Source organism: Rhinoderma darwinii (genome assembly GCF_050947455.1).
Source record: "Rhinoderma darwinii isolate aRhiDar2 chromosome 11 unlocalized genomic scaffold, aRhiDar2.hap1 SUPER_11_unloc_19, whole genome shotgun sequence".
In the NCBI taxonomy this organism is placed as follows: Eukaryota; Metazoa; Chordata; class Amphibia; order Anura; family Rhinodermatidae; genus Rhinoderma; species Rhinoderma darwinii.
Genome location: NW_027461850.1, coordinates 178,550 through 192,085, shown reverse-complemented (window position 1 = coordinate 192,085; position 13,536 = coordinate 178,550).

Genomic DNA, 13,536 nt, shown 5'->3' with positions numbered 1-13,536 from the left:
CAGTTGTTGTTTGATGGTTTTAATGTGGGTTTTTGTATCCCCTCCCCTCCTCACAGTGTCCCCTTTTCCATAAAAAAATCTGAAGTCAGCTTACCAGGATCCTGACGTGGTTATGGAGAAATTGGCAAAAGAGGTGGATTTGGGGCGCATGGCGGGGCCCTTTAGTTCTCTCCCCATCCCGGGTTTGGTCGTCTCCCCGCTGGCGGTTGTTCCGAAGAAGGAGGCGAACAAATACCGTTTGATTCACCATTTGTCTTATCCCAAGGGCTTGTCGGTTAATGACGGGATAGATAGGGATCCTTGCTCGGTCGTGTATACGTCATTCGACGCGGCGGTGCAGTGGGTGCGTTTCCATAGTAGGGGGGCGTTAATGGCCAATGTTGCGTATTTTGCTGCGTTTTTTTCAATGTTGGGAGATGGTGATGCAGCATTTCAGTCACTATCCGCAGCAGGAATTTACATGCTGCAGTACGCGAAATACGCACCGCAGGACAAAATGTCTGGTCGGAAATTTTACGCAGCTTCTGGATGAGATTTGGTAAATCTCACTCACTTTGCTGCTACCGTATTCTGCGTATTTTCTGGGCGGAAAATACGCAGCAATTCCGATAGGTGTGGACAAGCCCTAATACAGTAGCAGCAGAGTAGATTAGATGTGAACAATTCTCATCACATGCTGCGTAAATGATAAGTGGGAAAAAAAAAGCTCAGAAATTGACCTCTGGTGCGTTTTTTTTATTCCGTAGCATGTCAATTGTATTTGCGTAAACGCTGCTCATTTGTTTCGGGTTTTCCCCATTTAATTCAATGGCAGGTAAAACCTGCAACAGATAACAGATGTTATGTAAAAAGGCAATTTAGAAAAAATAAAAATCTTATACTTGCCCAGAATTCTGTTTCTTCGTCCGGGCCGGCCTCCTGGGATGACGTTTCACCCCTTGTTACCGCTACAGCCAATCACAGACTGCAGCAGTCATATTGGATAAAATGTCATCCCAGGGCTGCAGTGTAGCGACGCTGTGTAGCACTATATACAAGGGGGGGGGGAGCGCTGTGTGGCACTATATATAAGGGGGAGGGCTGTGTGATGCTATCTATAGGGGGCTGTGTGATGCTATCTATAGGGGGCAGTGTGACGCTCTCTACAGGGGGTTGTGTGTGTGTGGTTCTATCTACAGGGGGGTGTGTGTGTGGCTCTAGCTACAGGGGGGTGTGTGGCTCTATCTACAGGGGGGTGTGTGTGGCTCTATCTACAGGGGTGGGTGTGTGTGTGTGTGTGTGTGTGTGTGTGTGTGTGTGTGTGTGAGTGTGTGTGTGTGGCTCTATCTACAGGGGGGTGTGTGTGTGGCTCTAGCTACAGGGGGGTGTGTGGCTCTATCTACAGGGGGGTGTGTGTGGCTCTATCTACAGGGGTGGGTGTGTGTGTGGCTCTATCTACAGGGGTGTGGGTGGCTCTATCTACAGGGGTGTGTGTGTGTGTGTGTGTGTGTGTGTGTGTGTTAGGTGAGGTAGAAAAAAAGAAACACGGCGCCGCAAATCAGATTCTGACAAATGGTAATAGAATTGGGTCAATGGGACAATTCCGCTCACCTCGGGTGATGGACACCAAAGGGGTGTCGACAAAACTTAGGAAGCTGCAGCCAGGTCCACAACACAGCCAAACGAGGTTTGCTGTCGGTTTGTAGTAGTTTAGAAGTAGGAAAACGGGACCACCGGCGCTGCTTGGATCTTTAGTCGATACAAAATACACAACCAGCGTGATGGGTTAAGTGTATAGAGTTTTTAATGTTGATAGGCTACGCGTTTCGACGTCGAACTGACGTCTTCCTCAGGCCAATACAGACTGTGCGGTTCCTGCCTTATTTAAGCATCAGGGCCAGGAAAAAAGACCGCCAGTTGTTATAGGTCAAAGGTCACATGGGATACAGAAAAAAACACAGAAGGAAGAAGCAGCATTAAAAGCAATTACAAGTATCATAATACAATAAGAATAAACGGGATTAACAACATGTTTGGAAACTGTTTTAAAAACTCTCAGTTCTGCTGACAGATCGGTACCGTATTTTCAAAGTGAAATTTATATAACAACCAAAACCTTTATTTATGTATAGGACTGTGGGTGAATAAACGATAATATATTAATTATTTACTTATGTCTGAGTTTTTATGTGTTTTAACTAATGTTAACGGAAGAACCAAATGAAGCCCAAGAAATGCTGAGTCATAGCGTCCTTGGTTACTAGGAGTAAGAGAAGACTACGGGGAGCTGAAGGGGAACAAAAAGGTTTCAATGGACCGCATATTTGGACCGCACGGGTATACAATAATGGTTGAGAGCGTCCTTGGTTACCGGTTGTCATGAACACAAAGATGTCAAGGGGGAAAGAAAGGGCTTACGCTGGATCGCACAGTAAGCTGCATCAGGTCGCGGGACTCCGCGCTAAAGAACCTTGAAAGAGGCACCTGCAACGGAGCTGGTGAGTGACAGGACGTCATGTTAATGGGATATTGGTTATTAGTGATTACTATGGATCTCTTTCATTAATATCCGATTAGGTAAATGGTTATTATTAAAAAGCCATCTACAAGGTTAAAAAGGTGGCAAATATGTCTGAATTGGTAATGATTAAATTGATTTTGTATGTCGATATCATATATTTTCTTTAAAAGAAGTTTGCAGATAAACCGACAAATTCTTTTTATAAAATAAAATAAAATAAAACAAAATGACCTTTTAAGAGAATTTGTACATACACTGAGGAACGGGGATCAATCTCATTAATATTATGGACTAAAGTTATTCTAATCATAGATGTCAAAGGTAGATAGTTAAAAACCTCTTAAAATTGCGGTAATGTTTGCTGATTGGTTTTTTATTTATTTTTATTATTATTTTTATTTTTATTCTTATTCTAAAGATGACTCAGTAAGGTCATTCAGACCATTTGGATGTAGGGTTTCCAATTTAAAAATCCAATAATTCTCCCTTTGCTTTAGCTTAACAAATCTATTTGGTAGGTCTACTGATATCTGTTCGATTGGGGTGACCTTAATCTCGGAAAAATTGCACTTATGTTTATACAAACAGTGACGGGACACACTTTGTTTTACAAAACCCCTCGTGACATTAAACCTGTGGTTATTAATTCGGTTCCTTAGGGTTTGTGTGGTTCGGCCCACATATTGCAGATTGCAAGTGCACTGCAGTAGATAAATGACATAGGAGCTACCGCAATTTAAAAAATCTTTAATCATAAATTTTTCCCCTGTTTTTATGGAGTGATAATCCCTGCAATTGTTTGAGATGTTATTACAACATAGGCATCTGTTTTGGCCGCATCTAAAGGAACCTTTAAGATTTGGGAGTAAACCGTGATTTATTATTTTGACATTCCGTAGTTTGCTCGGGGCTATTAGATTTTTTATTGTTTTAGCCCGTCTATATGTAATAATAGGTTTCTCTGGTATTAGGGGTTTTAGAAGAGGGTCGTTTGTTAAAATATGCCAATGTTTTTTAAAAAAGGTGGCTATTGTCTTACTCTCTTTATTGAATGTGGTTATAAAATTGGTTTTAGCCCTCTCACTACTTGATTTTGGCTTAGTATTTGTAAGTTTCAATTCGATACATTCTTTTTGTGTTAGACTTTGGGCTTTTAGTTCGGCACCTTTGATGAGGCTTTTTGGAAAACCTTTTTCATGGAATCTCTGCTTTAAAATCCTACATTCCTGGTTAAAGGTTATATTGTCTGAGCAGTTCTTTCTAATTCTTCTATATTGTCCGAACGGGATATTTTTGAGCCACGGGGGGTAGTGGGCACTTTTAAAATCGAGATAACTGTTCACGTCCACCATTTTAAAATGGGTTTTGGTTGTAAAAAGGCCATTTTTCTTACCAATTGTCAGATCTAAAAAGTCAATGTTTGTGTCTGAGAATTTATGAGTGAATGAGAGGCCAAAAGTGTTATTATTTAAAACCTCCATAAAATCATTGGCTGTACTGACGTTGCCGTTCCATATAAAAAACAGGTCATCAATGAATCGCTTATAAAATAAAATTCTGTCTCTAAAAGCATGCTTACTTAGAATGAGGGCTTCCTCGAAAGCCCCCATATACAAGTTTGCATAAGAGGGTGCGAATCTTGTCCCCATTGCACATCCCTTTATTTGTTTGTAAAATTTCCCATCAGAAATAAAAGTATTATGGGTTAATATAAAATCTACGCATTCTATGATAAAATTAATTTGTGTGTTTGGATACCGTAGATCAGTTGCAAGGTAGTCTAGGGTGACTTGTGTACCCTGTGTGTGTGGGATATTAGTGTATAAAGACGATACGTCCGCCGTAAGAAAGTTGATATTAGAAATATCGCAGGTTGACTGTAATTGGAAGAGATCTCTTATGAGATGTGTTGAATCTTTCAAAAAGGATGGCAATTTGGAAACTAGGGGTTGGAGGTGGATGTCTACGAAATGTGATAGGTTACTTGTTAAAGAACCTATTCCTGAAATTATTGGTCGGCCGGGCGGATTGTGAAGAGATTTATGGATTTTGGGGAGATGATACATGAATGGGATGGATGGAAACGGAACGGTCAGAAACATTTTTTCTTTTTTGCATATCAAGTTTTCGGTGAATGCAGTTTCGATCAAGGCTTTATATTCTATTTCAAATTCAGGGATTGGGTTGTGTTTAAGTTCCTCGTAATATAAAGTGTCTGATATTAATCTCTGTGCTTCCTTCAAATAATCGGATCGGTCTTGTATGACAATGCCTCCCCCTTTGTCTGCGGACCTAATTACTATGTCATGGTTGTTCTGTAGATTTTTTAGAGCTCTACGTTGGGAAGAGGATAGGTTGTCCCTTAAAGTGTTAGTCTGTTGAATGGTTTTTAAATCAGAGCTTACCAGGTTGGAGAAGGTTTCTATGGCTGGACCCCTATGATGGAGGGGATAGAAGGAGGATTTAGGACGAAGATCTGTTGTAACTGGTGCAACAAAATCTGATATAATTTGATCTGGTGCAGTTACTGGTGGGGTGATGGCAAAATGACGTAGTAGGGTTATTTTCCTCATGAATTTATTTAGATCCATAAATAGATCAAAACTGTCGTGTGATGAGGTGGGACAAAAGGACAGTCCCTTAGATAATAGGCTAATTTCGTCTATATTCGGGACAAATTTAGATAGATTGAAAATTTTGGTTAGATTATTTTGTGTTTTTTCTTTAGTGATGGCGGTGGAATTTTTGGTGTGGTGTCTACCTCCTCTACACCCTCTATATCTAACCCTAATTTTCTTTTGGATTGTGTTCTTTGTATAGGTAGAAAATAAGAGTGAATGGTTTGGGACGGAGTGGGATTCTTCTCTTGGGACTGGCGAAGGGACGTGATGGGAGGCATTGTAGGGGCATGGGGACAGTCTAAAAAAGGAGGGAGGTGGTTGTTACTAATAGTGGACCTTGGGGAAGGAGGAAAAATTTGGGGGGTTAGGACCGGGGAGGATCCAACGAAATGGGTGGTTAGATCCAAAAGAGAGAGTGAATGGTCAGGAGTAATGGTTGTGTTGGTAGATCCATTAAAAAAGGACTGGTTCAGGGAGCTGTCCAGGGGGGAAGGGGGAAGGAGGTTGTGAAGAAGGAGATGTGCATCTAGATCGCAGGATTTGAAGGCAAATTGTGGGATAGGGCCTGGGGGTTTATGATTGGGTGTGATGATCTGGGGGGAATCGAAGGTCGGAGGTAAAGGGGTGATAGGGACTGCGGTGGGTGGCCTATATTGGGTGGGTAATAATGGGTTGGAAGCACAGTCTGTATTGGCCTGAGGAAGACGTCAGTTCGACGTCGAAACGCGTAGCCTATCAACATTAAAAACTCTATACACTTAACCCATCACGCTGGTTGTGTATTTTGTATCGACTAAAGATCCAAGCAGCGCCGGTGGTCCCGTTTTCCTACTTCTAAACTACTACAAACCGACAGCAAACCTCGTTTGGCTGTGTTGTGGACCTGGCTGCAGCTTCCTAAGTTTTGTCGACACCCCTTTGGTGTCCATCACCCGAGGTGAGCGGAATTGTCCCATTGACCCAATTCTATTACCATTTGTCAGAATCTGATTTGCGGCGCCGTGTTTCTTTTTTTCTACCTCACCTAGCATTCTGGCTGGACGTGGACACGCAGTCCTTTGAAGTGTCCGTGCCGGCAATCGAGTTTTCCCACATTGGACACAGTATCCTTACTGTTCGGGAACCTCGGACATTGGCTGCCCTACTACTCCCGTCACTACTTTGCCACCTACGGTTGTATCGAATAGGCACTTTAGACAGTGGCTGCCACAAAGCTCATCCCTACCTGTGTTAGTCATCTTACACATCAACGATGATGGAATTAATATCGGAAAGGACTAAATCCCGTGAATCCCTGCTGTCTGAAATGACCAATAGGAATTCAGTAAAGGATATTCCGACTAGTCTGAACAACCTTTTTAATGAGGAACAGACTAGAACTATGACTGATCTCTTCTTACGTTTGGAGGACGTCCTTAAAGAGGAAGCTTTCCAGAGCATCGATTGTCATTTTTTAAATGTCTATGTATGTGAGGGAATGGCCCCTAGAGGCCTCAGAATAATTTTTGATTCCCCCTTTCCAACAGATATTGATTTTAGCAATAATTGGTTCAAATATTTGGAAAATTGTAACCTAGGTTTTATTGACCGTTTAATTTATAAAAGATCAGAATTAATACTATCCTTAGCATCCACTATCGAAAGTCTCAATGACCAACTTATTCCTTTTCTCCCACACTCGGATTTCAAGAAACTTGAAACATCCACATTTGATCGTTTGAAATTATTTGAAAAAACAACCATCTCCAAAAAATTGCGCAAACTCACACGAGATAGAAATGACTACACTATCAACAAATTTGGAGGTTGGACATCGATTCAACCCCAAAGTAACAGTAATACCAATTTGAATAAAACAACCTTTCTCCCATTACACTCCACTAAATTAGCCTCTAGGTCCAAATTATTACCCACGAGTCTCCTGGGCACACAATCCGCTATCCACACTCCTTTGCATCGCGGCCCAAACCCATCCCTAAACATTGCTCATCCAATTACTTCCAACCCATTATTACCCACCCAATATAGGCCACCCACCGCAGTCCCTATCACCCCTTTACCTCCGACCTTCGATTCCCCCCAGATCATCACACCCAATCATAAACCCCCAGGCCCTATCCCACAATTTGCCTTCAAATCCTGCGATCTAGATGCACATCTCCTTCTTCACAACCTCCTTCCCCCTTCCCCCCTGGACAGCTCCCTGAACCAGTCCTTTTTTAATGGATCTACCAACACAACCATTACTCCTGACCATTCACTCTCTCTTTTGGATCTAACCACCCATTTCGTTGGATCCTCCCCGGTCCTAACCCCCCAAATTTTTCCTCCTTCCCCAAGGTCCACTATTAGTAACAACCACCTCCCTCCTTTTTTAGACTGTCCCCATGCCCCTACAATGCCTCCCATCACGTCCCTTCGCCAGTCCCAAGAGAAGAATCCCACTCCGTCCCAAACCATTCACTCTTATTTTCTACCTATACAAAGAACACAATCCAAAAGAAAATTAGGGTTAGATATAGAGGGTGTAGAGGAGGTAGACACCACACCAAAAATTCCACCGCCATCACTAAAGAAAAAACACAAAATAATCTAACCAAAATTTTCAATCTATCTAAATTTGTCCCGAATATAGACGAAATTAGCCTATTATCTAAGGGACTGTCCTTTTGTCCCACCTCATCACACGACAGTTTTGATCTATTTATGGATCTAAATAAATTCATGAGGAAAATAACCCTACTACGTCATTTTGCCATCACCCCACCAGTAACTGCACCAGATCAAATTATATCAGATTTTGTTGCACCAGTTACAACAGATCTTCGTCCTAAATCCTCCTTCTATCCCCTCCATCATAGGGGTCCAGCCATAGAAACCTTCTCCAACCTGGTAAGCTCTGATTTAAAAACCATTCAACAGACTAACACTTTAAGGGACAACCTATCCTCTTCCCAACGTAGAGCTCTAAAAAATCTACAGAACAACCATGACATAGTAATTAGGTCCGCAGACAAAGGGGGAGGCATTGTCATACAAGACCGATCCGATTATTTGAAGGAAGCACAGAGATTAATATCAGACACTTTATATTACGAGGAACTTAAACACAACCCAATCCCTGAATTTGAAATAGAATATAAAGCCTTGATCGAAACTGCATTCACCGAAAACTTGATATGCAAAAAAGAAAAAATGTTTCTGACCGTTCCGTTTCCATCCATCCCATTCATGTATCATCTCCCCAAAATCCATAAATCTCTTCACAATCCGCCCGGCCGACCAATAATTTCAGGAATAGGTTCTTTAACAAGTAACCTATCACATTTCGTAGACATCCACCTCCAACCCCTAGTTTCCAAATTGCCATCCTTTTTGAAAGATTCAACACATCTCATAAGAGATCTCTTCCAATTACAGTCAACCTGCGATATTTCTAATATCAACTTTCTTACGGCGGACGTATCGTCTTTATACACTAATATCCCACACACACAGGGTACACAAGTCACCCTAGACTACCTTGCAACTGATCTACGGTATCCAAACACACAAATTAATTTTATCATAGAATGCGTAGATTTTATATTAACCCATAATACTTTTATTTCTGATGGGAAATTTTACAAACAAATAAAGGGATGTGCAATGGGGACAAGATTCGCACCCTCTTATGCAAACTTGTATATGGGGGCTTTCGAGGAAGCCCTCATTCTAAGTAAGCATGCTTTTAGAGACAGAATTTTATTTTATAAGCGATTCATTGATGACCTGTTTTTTATATGGAACGGCAACGTCAGTACAGCCAATGATTTTATGGAGGTTTTAAATAATAACACTTTTGGCCTCTCATTCACTCATAAATTCTCAGACACAAACATTGACTTTTTAGATCTGACAATTGGTAAGAAAAATGGCCTTTTTACAACCAAAACCCATTTTAAAATGGTGGACGTGAACAGTTATCTCGATTTTAAAAGTGCCCACTACCCCCCGTGGCTCAAAAATATCCCGTTCGGACAATATAGAAGAATTAGAAAGAACTGCTCAGACAATATAACCTTTAACCAGGAATGTAGGATTTTAAAGCAGAGATTCCATGAATAAGGTTTTCCAAAAAGCCTCATCAAAGGTGCCGAACTAAAAGCCCAAAGTCTAACACAAAAAGAATGTATCGAATTGAAACTTACAAATACTAAGCCAAAATCAAGTAGTGAGAGGGCTAAAACCAATTTTATAACCACATTCAATAAAGAGAGTAAGACAATAGCCACCTTTTTTAAAAAACATTGGCATATTTTAACAAACGACCCTCTTCTAAAACCCCTAATACCAGAGAAACCTATTATTACATATAGACGGGCTAAAACAATAAAAAATCTAATAGCCCCGAGCAAACTACGGAATGTCAAAATAATAAATCACGGTTTACTCCCAAATCTTAAAGGTTCCTTTAGATGCGGCCAAAACAGATGCCTATGTTGTAATAACATCTCAAACAATTGCAAAGATTATCACTCCATAAAAACAGGGGAAAAATTTATGATTAAAGATTTTTTAAATTGCGGTAGCTCCTATGTCATTTATCTACTGCAGTGCACTTGCAATCTGCAATATGTGGGCCGAACCACGCAAACCCTAAGGAACCGAATTAATAACCACAGGTTTAATGTCACGAGGGGTTTTGTAAAACAAAGTGTGTCCCGTCACTGTTTGTATAAACATAAGTGCAATTTTTCCGAGATTAAGGTCACCCCAATCGAACAGATATCAGTAGACCTACCAAATAGATTTGTTAAGCTAAAGCAAAGGGAGAATTATTGGATTTTTAAATTGGAAACCCTACATCCAAATGGTCTGAATGACCTTACTGAGTCATCTTTAGAATAAGAATAAAAATAAAAATAATAATAAAAATAAATAAAAAACCAATCAGCAAACATTACCGCAATTTTAAGAGGTTTTTAACTATCTACCTTTGACATCTATGATTAGAATAACTTTAGTCCATAATATTAATGAGATTGATCCCCGTTCCTCAGTGTATGTACAAATTCTCTTAAAAGGTCATTTTGTTTTATTTTATTTTATTTTATAAAAAGAATTTGTCGGTTTATCTGCAAACTTCTTTTAAAGAAAATATATGATATCGACATACAAAATCAATTTAATCATTACCAATTCAGACATATTTGCCACCTTTTTAACCTTGTAGATGGCTTTTTAATAATAACCATTTACCTAATCGGATATTAATGAAAGAGATCCATAGTAATCACTAATAACCAATATCCCATTAACATGACGTCCTGTCACTCACCAGCTCCGTTGCAGGTGCCTCTTTCAAGGTTCTTTAGCGCGGAGTCCCGCGACCTGATGCAGCTTACTGTGCGATCCAGCGTAAGCCCTTTCTTTCCCCCTTGACATCTTTGTGTTCATGACAACCGGTAACCAAGGACGCTCTCAACCATTATTGTATACCCGTGCGGTCCAAATATGCGGTCCATTGAAACCTTTTTGTTCCCCTTCAGCTCCCCGTAGTCTTCTCTTACTCCTAGTAACCAAGGACGCTATGACTCAGCATTTCTTGGGCTTCATTTGGTTCTTCCGTTAACATTAGTTAAAACACATAAAAACTCAGACATAAGTAAATAATTAATATATTATCGTTTATTCACCCACAGTCCTATACATAAATAAAGGTTTTGGTTGTTATATAAATTTCACTTTGAAAATACGGTACCGATCTGTCAGCAGAACTGAGAGTTTTTAAAACAGTTTCCAAACATGTTGTTAATCCCGTTTATTCTTATTGTATTATGATACTTGTAATTGCTTTTAATGCTGCTTCTTCCTTCTGTGTTTTTTTCTGTATCCCATGTGACCTTTGACCTATAACAACTGGCGGTCTTTTTTCCTGGCCCTGATGCTTAAATAAGGCAGGAACCGCACAGTCTGTATTGGCCTGAGGAAGACGTCAGTTCGACGTCGAAACGCGTAGCCTATCAACATTAAAAACTCTATACACTTAACCCATCACGCTGGTTGTGTATTTTGTATCGACTAAAGATCCAAGCAGCGCCGGTGGTCCCGTTTTCCTACTTCTAAACTACTGTGTGTGTGTGTGTGTGAGTGTGTGTGTGTGGCTCTATCTACAGGGGGGTGTGTGTGTGGCTCTATCTACAGGGGGGTGTGTGTGTGTGTGTGTGTGTGTGTGTGTGTGTGTGTGGCTCTATCTACAGGGGGGGGTGTGTGGCTCTATCTACAGGGGGGTGTGTGTGGCTCTATCTACAGGGGTGTGTGTGTGTGGCTATATCTACAGGTGTGTGTGTGTGTGTGTGTGTGTGTGTGTGTGAGTGTGTGTGTGTGGCTCTATCTACAGGGGGGTGTGTGTGTGGCTCTAGCTACAGGGGGTGTGTGTGTGGTGCTGTCTACATGGGGGGTTGGGGCTGTGTCCCTGCACAGTGTGATACTGTCAGTATGTAGGGACACAGCCCTGTGAAAGTGGAATCACAACACCCAATTGTTAATGCTTGTGCAAAAAGGTAGTGTTAGAAATAGTTACAGCGCGGCAGGGTGGCGGTGGAGAAGGGGGGCCCAAGTTTGGATAACAGCCCAGGGCCCATGGTCTTCTTAATCCGCCACTGGGTGTCTGCATTTGTTGCACGGAATGGTGGCATATGTGTTCGGCACTGGGACTTGGAAGCTGGAGTTGGAGCGTATTGGAGTGCAGATGGTGTCACCTGAATGGTGTGGGAACAGATTTGTGGTGCTTGGGCTTGCAGGATGGCATTGAGAGGGCTATTTTGTTGTGGCGGGACTCTCAGGCTTGAGGGGGTCAAGGCCTGTTCGCTGTGGCTGGGGAGTCCTTGGAGTTAGACAAATAATTATGGGGGGGATGCATCGTGGGTATGGATCCCCCCGGGTTTTAAAGATGAAAGGACACTATCTGGTGGTTGGATAGTGTGGTTTCCTTAGGGTGTTATCCCTTGGGAGAGGTGGCAGTTACCTTACGGCATCTGCCAGGAATATTGGTGCCTCTGAGCCGGGTTTTTACGGCTGGGGGTAAAATGGTGGGGCAGATAGCCGGTAACATAAAGAGGTAATGATAGCTCCAAGGACTTCTCCTAGTCTATGTGTTAATGTTTGTTTGTCAGTGGTGTCTGACGTGTTTGGGTTATAATTTATGGTTCGTGCATTATTGATTTATTATTGTTTTTGTTAATAAATATTATGGATATTATTTATTTATGGTTAATTGAGTTAACTAACTTTTATATTTATTTCTTAATAAAATGGCTGCTGTGGCCACTTTATCCAAACCCTCGGAGTCGAGTCTTCTTGAGAGAAAGGTGTGGGTTAGGAATGGGGAACAGATATATAGGTAAGTGTAATTTGCATGCACATACATCACTCGACTTACCCCTAGTCATGCAAAATAAAGACACAAAACATTATAATTGGGTGTTAAATGGTCAAAACTTTTATTATATTATATGACCAAACCCAAAATGGCAAACCTCCGACTCACGAAGAGTCACCCTCCAGCACGCAGGAAAGGAAAAACCCCCTGAGGGGGAAACCTCTAGGGAAACCATGGCTGGAGGATTGCCCTTCCTCTGGGCTTAGAAGGTGCCAAAATATCATTTGTAACAGAATTTGTACGTTTTCTCAGATTTTCAAGGAAAGACAATACAATGAACGAACAACATAAAACACATAAATCGGCTGATCTGGTTGGCTAGGCGGATGTCTCTCTTCCTGGGCACCCATTAAAATGAATGGGCGATCCACGGATGAGACGGGTCCTCCAGATGCCTCCTTGTAGCACCTGTCTCCGCTCCGGCTAATAGGGGGGGATCTCCTGCTGGAAACCCCCCTCTATTACAGACAACCCGTATGAAGAGGATGGCATCACTGTGATGAAGAAGTGGTCTGGGGTGAAGGGTTTCCCTGCTAGAACCTCCAAATTACATCAGGTCGGCATTGGTGGGGAAGTCAAGCTCAAGGTCCTCAGTCCCATCCAATATGGCGCTGAATGTGGCAGTAAAACCTTCTAATATGGAATCTTCTTTATGTCATAAACATTTGTATTTATGACATCAGCGCATTCATCATCATTACTACAGGAGTTTATTACCACTGCACAACTCATACATTGTGACGTCACCCACAGTGGTCTGAAGTGTTAACCCTTTACTGACTGGCAGTGTACTTACCACAGAGGCCATAAAGCTGAATAGAACATATCAGCGACCATAAAGGAAAAGGGATAATGCAGGGAGCATCTCCGCACAAGAACTATCCATGACAAAGGGTTGTCCAGGATGAGAGAACTTGTCTGCTTTCTCCAAACACCAGCACCACACCTGTCCATAGGTTGTGTGTGGTGTTACAGCTCATTACCATTCACTT